Here is a 5,672-nt window from a genome sequence, read left to right on the forward strand (position 1 = left end):
TTGCTGTGAGGTGGAGGACTGAGAAGGGGGTGGAGGCTTGAGCTGCTCCTCTCTGCAGAGCCACTGGGAGACATGGAAATAATAATTGTGCTGTGTAAATATTGGTTTTAATGCTGTACAACATGGCACTGTGCAAAAGTTTCAGGCAAGGGATTAATAAAAAAATGTTGTAAACTAAAAAATGTTTTTACCGACGTGAATTCAGCATCTGTTCATTAACTCTGCCCAGTTTTGGAAAGAACTACAAGTAGATTTTTCCGAAGATGTAAGCATTAAGCTGAATGTTTCTGCTTCAGATTTTTTGGTCTTTTCATGTAATCCCAGAAACAGTGTACAGACAAAAGCTTGCATGAATTTTTAAGGTGGGAGGGGTGTATTATGTATTTTCAAGACATACAGTATAGCACACATTTTCCAGACACATATATACCACAATCAAGTAACTATGTGAGCTTTAGTTGTTCAGAAAATGTTGTAGATATCAAAAATAAATGCTCTGTGTGGCGGGAGCTCGGCTGCACACAGAGCTCCAGGGAGGAGCTTTGTACAAACAGGCGGTGCTTTGTACCAGCAAGCGTTTAGGCAGCTCCACGTGGTTTCAAGAATTTCTCAAACGTGCTTGAATGAGTCAAAGCAACACTCTGGGTATGTTTTTGATGAGGTAATGACACTAAAACATATAAAGCTCAAAAAAGTTGATATTGTATAATACCCTCCTTTAATTTTTAAAACACCAAAGGGTAAGAATTATTCAACACTACAAAGCTGCGCAYACATTTATTATTTTGAGTTGCTCTCACATTCTAACCTTCCACACCTTATATGGTTTACAAATATTTGTATTCACTTGAGCAGTGTCAATGAGTGTTTTTAATCTCACACAGCATGTTTACATTTGTAATGGGATTTATGTGTGATGTATTATTGCTTTTAATATAAATCCTATGCACTGTGGCTAATAAAAATTGTAGAATTTGTGAAAGTTTGTCTTTTTTTCCATTGATGGTGTGAGTTTTTGTCTTGTGAGTTTATGTCAGGGACTCGGCCATGCTGTTATTCGTTAACATAAAGATGCTATAATGACATTTAGCTGTGTATTTTAGGTCACTGGGGCCAATCCAATGATTTTCTAATAGTTGTGCTAAAAATACCATCAATATTGACTAAACTCCCAGCTTCATTTGCAAGAATGTATATAGTCCACAATCATGCAAAAACTTCCATTATTTCAGCCTGCAAATTCTTTTTATTGTACCACTCTCCTCTTTATCAAACAAAGAGCATCCTACCACAGACAGATTCATATGCAGATTATATGCCTCACAATGGAGAGTTGTTAGGGTCTTTGTTTGCCTTGTTCAGAATAGGGATAAACCAACTAGAAAAAAAAACAAAAACTTTAAACAGAGGAGGAGATTTCAAATTCCGGCTTTCCAAAACCTGCAATGCAACATTAAGTCTGATACCCATTCAGTTTTACACTAAGGCCCTGTATATAAGTGAACAATCTTTTAAATAGTGTTTTTCAGTGCTGATTTGTTGACTGAAGCAACAGAGTGGTGTCCATTCCTGTTCCCGGAGGCCAGCTGAATGTTTTAGATGTCCCCCTACTTTTCAGCGGGTCTTCAAGTGCTCAGACACCACTCATTCATTTAAATTATTTGTGTCAAAGCAGAGAAACATCCAAAACATGCAGGACTGTTGCCCTCCAGGGCCAGAACACCAGTGCCCTAAAACAAGATGTTAGTCCTTCAGACACCAGAAGTTCACAGAAGACAATTGAATGAAAACCTTCAAGTGAAGGTAAAACTACTGGAAAACCACTGAAGAATAACAACACAGGTGAAATTTTTCTGAAAAGTAAAGTGTTTTTCTTTTGTTGCACTACAATTCCTCAGCTGATCACTGGCTCTGTGGTCTTAATTTTTGCTTTTTCGGTTGTGCTTTTTACACAGTTTTATGCACAATGTAGTGATTCTCAAACCATTCTTCCTCCATTTCGATGTTATTTGTGAAGAAACTTGGCTTATTGATTATGGATGATCTGGTTTCTGTTCCCCTCTGAGAAATTTTGAATCTGTAAAGTCACATGAAACAAAATGAATGTTTGAGAAACACAACGCAGACTGTTTCATTTGACCTCCGTCACCTTAAAGAAACTAAGCACACACCTGTCTCCGCAGTTGTTCAGTGCACCTGCTTGTCTGCAATTTTAGTAAAAAGACTCATTCTCTGCCCTTTAGACAGCCTCTCTCTCAGACAGACATGACATCGCTTTGGCAACAACAGCAGCTGTTTGTTGTCTGGAAACACTCGGGAACAACGACAGACAATCTAATCCTTCACACATATCATAAAAAGGACTGTGGAGTTTCCACACAAGTCCCAAAGAGGCAAACAACAAGTCTTGTTAAATGAAATTTCTGGATGTAATGCTGTTTTTAGGTGTCAGCTGCGTTATCTGCACTTTGCACCACTTACAAATTGTGTCCATTCAGCCTTTCATTGTTTGTCTGCATTTAATTCCACAGCGTATAACGCTATGAATCATGATGTTTAATGGGGCACTCCTTTTTATACAACTCTGTCCTGCACTACTTCTTTCTGAGTACTGATTAAACCTATTCCTGCCCAGTCTTGTAATGACGTGAACTGTGAACCAAAGAGTTATACACTTTGCACAAAAAAATGGCCATTTTGATGTGTTGGTTTGTGTTTGTGAAAGTCATGCTTTGAACATGACTATTCTGTAAGAAAAAAACTGATTTCTGGTGTTTCAGAACATTGTTCTCATGTTAAAAATCGATTRAATGTGAATTTTATTGGTCACAAATGTTAAAAAATTTATGTCTATATATTGTGTGCCTGTGTACACATTATTGTCAAACACTAAAGATAAAAAACTGGACAGTGACAGGAAATGAATTACTTTTGTATAAATTACTTTGACAATGTATATTCAGAGCAAATTGCACCTTTCTGTCCCAGTTAAKCGGATGTTTTGGTTGTAACCTGGGTCAGCTGAATCCCCCTGGAGAGCTGTCACCATGTGTGTGTTGCCATGAAAGCAAAGATAGGTGGGTTATGATTCAGGAAGAAACAAACCATGTCAGCAGAGAATTGGAAAACAAGATTCAGCAATCTGTCTCTGGAAAACAATATATGGGCCACGGTGCTGCTGCTGTCCCCATGGACACTTCTTCCATGAAGTGAGCAGGACAAGTGTTTTTAATGACAGAACCGTGTTTACGTGTTTATAAGAGACTATAGCTGAAATACACAGAGGACAAAATGATACATTTTCAAAAACATACTAAATCTTAAAGTTTTAAAATCAATGCGAGCTGAGGCAACAATCAATCAATCAATAAATACACTTCTCATAAAGATCATAACATTTTCATTTTAGAAAGAATTCAAAGCAGTCAAATTTGCACATTTCCAGTTAATCCCTGGCTAAAATGTTATTCATTTAAAAGGTTTTAAAATAACATTCCTCCCTCTAAAAGAGTCTCTAATGATGTCCTGCTGGTGTTTTGCATTTTTATTTTGTGATTCTCTTCTTAAAAACATGAACTGAACACACAATTTGAACTAAATTGCACTTGTTTAGTGGTATTTTCTTGAGTCGGTTTCAGCAAATATACTTTTTAAAGCCTTTTTAAGTTTAGAAATTTTCTCTAATTCTTAACTGAAGGTGAGTTAGTAAAGTTATATCGCTCATCAAAAGACAAGAGGAARTAAAAATGGCCACAGAAATAAAACGTGCATAAACTTGCAGTTTTTTTTAAAGCTAAAGGCTTCATACTTTTGTTTCTTTCTGCACAGTGGATTAAACCTGTTTTTATTCAGCTTAGACCCTTCAGCAGGAGATAAGAAACACTGTTCTTTATTCTAGTTTGTAACCGTCTCATTAAACTGTTACTGACCAGTTTAATAGGATGCTTGTGTTCTGAGAAGACTCTTGGTTGGTGGTAAAAGAGTTGATGAGTGAACTCTGAACGAACAGATTAGTACATCCACTGCCCTCCAGTTACTGAGCAGCAGAATAAGACTTTATTATCAAATAAAACACTTTTATTTATCTGATAAACTAGAAACTAACTCTTAACAGGCACAAACACAAAAGCTGCATAAAAAACATACAGGATAATGGTTAGAGATCTTTCAAAAGTCAAGTGCTTGAATGTCTCCATTATTCTATTGCAAAGTCCCTTCGTGAGTTTTTTTTATTTCTATTTTCTTTCTATAAATAGTTCAGTTACCTGATGGTTCCCATCATCCAGCACAGCTACGGTCCAGTTGTCCTGACGCCTTGGTCCATTGTGATGTCTTAAGTTGTTCACTCCACAGACCTGCACACATTCTGACTTTAGGCTTTTGCTCATTGTATCRTGAGAAAAAAATCTATTCTGAAATTAAAACTAAAGCTTTTGTTTATCTAACAAACAGTATTGTATGTATGCCAGTAAATCCAGTAAATATCTACAGTATATGTCCCGAGAAGCAGCTCAGCTCTGCCCGTCAGCTGGTGACCATTTCTGTGTGTGCGTGCAAAAGCAACTGTGTGTCAATACTTTTATTGTTGTTTTGTAGAGGAGACAAAAAAAGAGCATTCACAAAAGGACTCAGACACCTTGCTCTCTAAGGAATGCCTCTCCAGGACAAGTGTGAAGGATGTGAGGGCTTTTCAAATAAAAGAAATCCAACAACAGTGGGAAAATAATTCAGGAAAACAAAGGACAGAGTGGCGGAGCACAGATGGAAAATGAAATTTGCTTGCCTCTCTGTCTGAGTCAGGCTGCAGGAACTCCAGTTTCAGGGATTTTGCTGCGTTTGCAAGCTGGGCTGCAKATCTGCACTGTCACAGGTTCAGCTCAGATGAGGTCAGGACAGTGTGGGATTACCATGCATGCCCGGGGTCAGTGTGTGTGACTGCATGTGTGTGTGTGTGTTTATGTGTGTGTGAAACGTCGCCCCCAGCTGGTAGCATCCCAACATGATAATCTCTGAGATCAGCCATGATCACTTTAATTTTGCCTTTTTAAATTAATCCATTTTCTTCACTCTTTTTCCTGATTTGATCGTTTTTGTTTTATGTGCAGTTATTCATTTAAAATGTGTTTAGTCTGTTATTTCTTACAGCCCTAATCTTTGTTATAACATCTAATCTGTCATGAGCGGATTATTTCACTRCTTAAACCTTATTTCAGTATCACCAGATCACTAATTCCAGATTATTGGGTGGCTTGTTAGCACAGACTAGATGCAAAATTAACGCATCCCCACCACTCTTAAAAATCTAACAAATAAAGGTGTGTTTAGACAAATCAAAATCAAATTCAGTTGATTGGTTACTGTCRTTGGCCAAAGTGCTGCACACTGATAAAAGTGTAAAAAGAGACAATACAAATTAAAACATGTTCTGTTAATTTCACTAGTAGCATTAAAATTCCACTGTTTTACATTTTTCCATTGGATTTTTTTTCCGGTTTTCTGTCTTCAATGCTGTCAGCAAACAGACGATCAGAGAGACGGAGAGTCGACTGAACAGAGTGGTTGTTGTTTTGAGAAGTATGGTCAGCAGGATTCCATTCCTCCTCCTGCTCCTCATCAGGACTGACACACACACACACACACACACACACACACACACACACACACACACACAC

The sequence above is a fragment of the Austrofundulus limnaeus genome, unplaced genomic scaffold (assembly GCF_001266775.1).
Source record: "Austrofundulus limnaeus strain Quisiro unplaced genomic scaffold, Austrofundulus_limnaeus-1.0 Scaffold10, whole genome shotgun sequence".
NCBI lineage: Eukaryota > Metazoa > Chordata > Actinopteri > Cyprinodontiformes > Rivulidae > Austrofundulus > Austrofundulus limnaeus.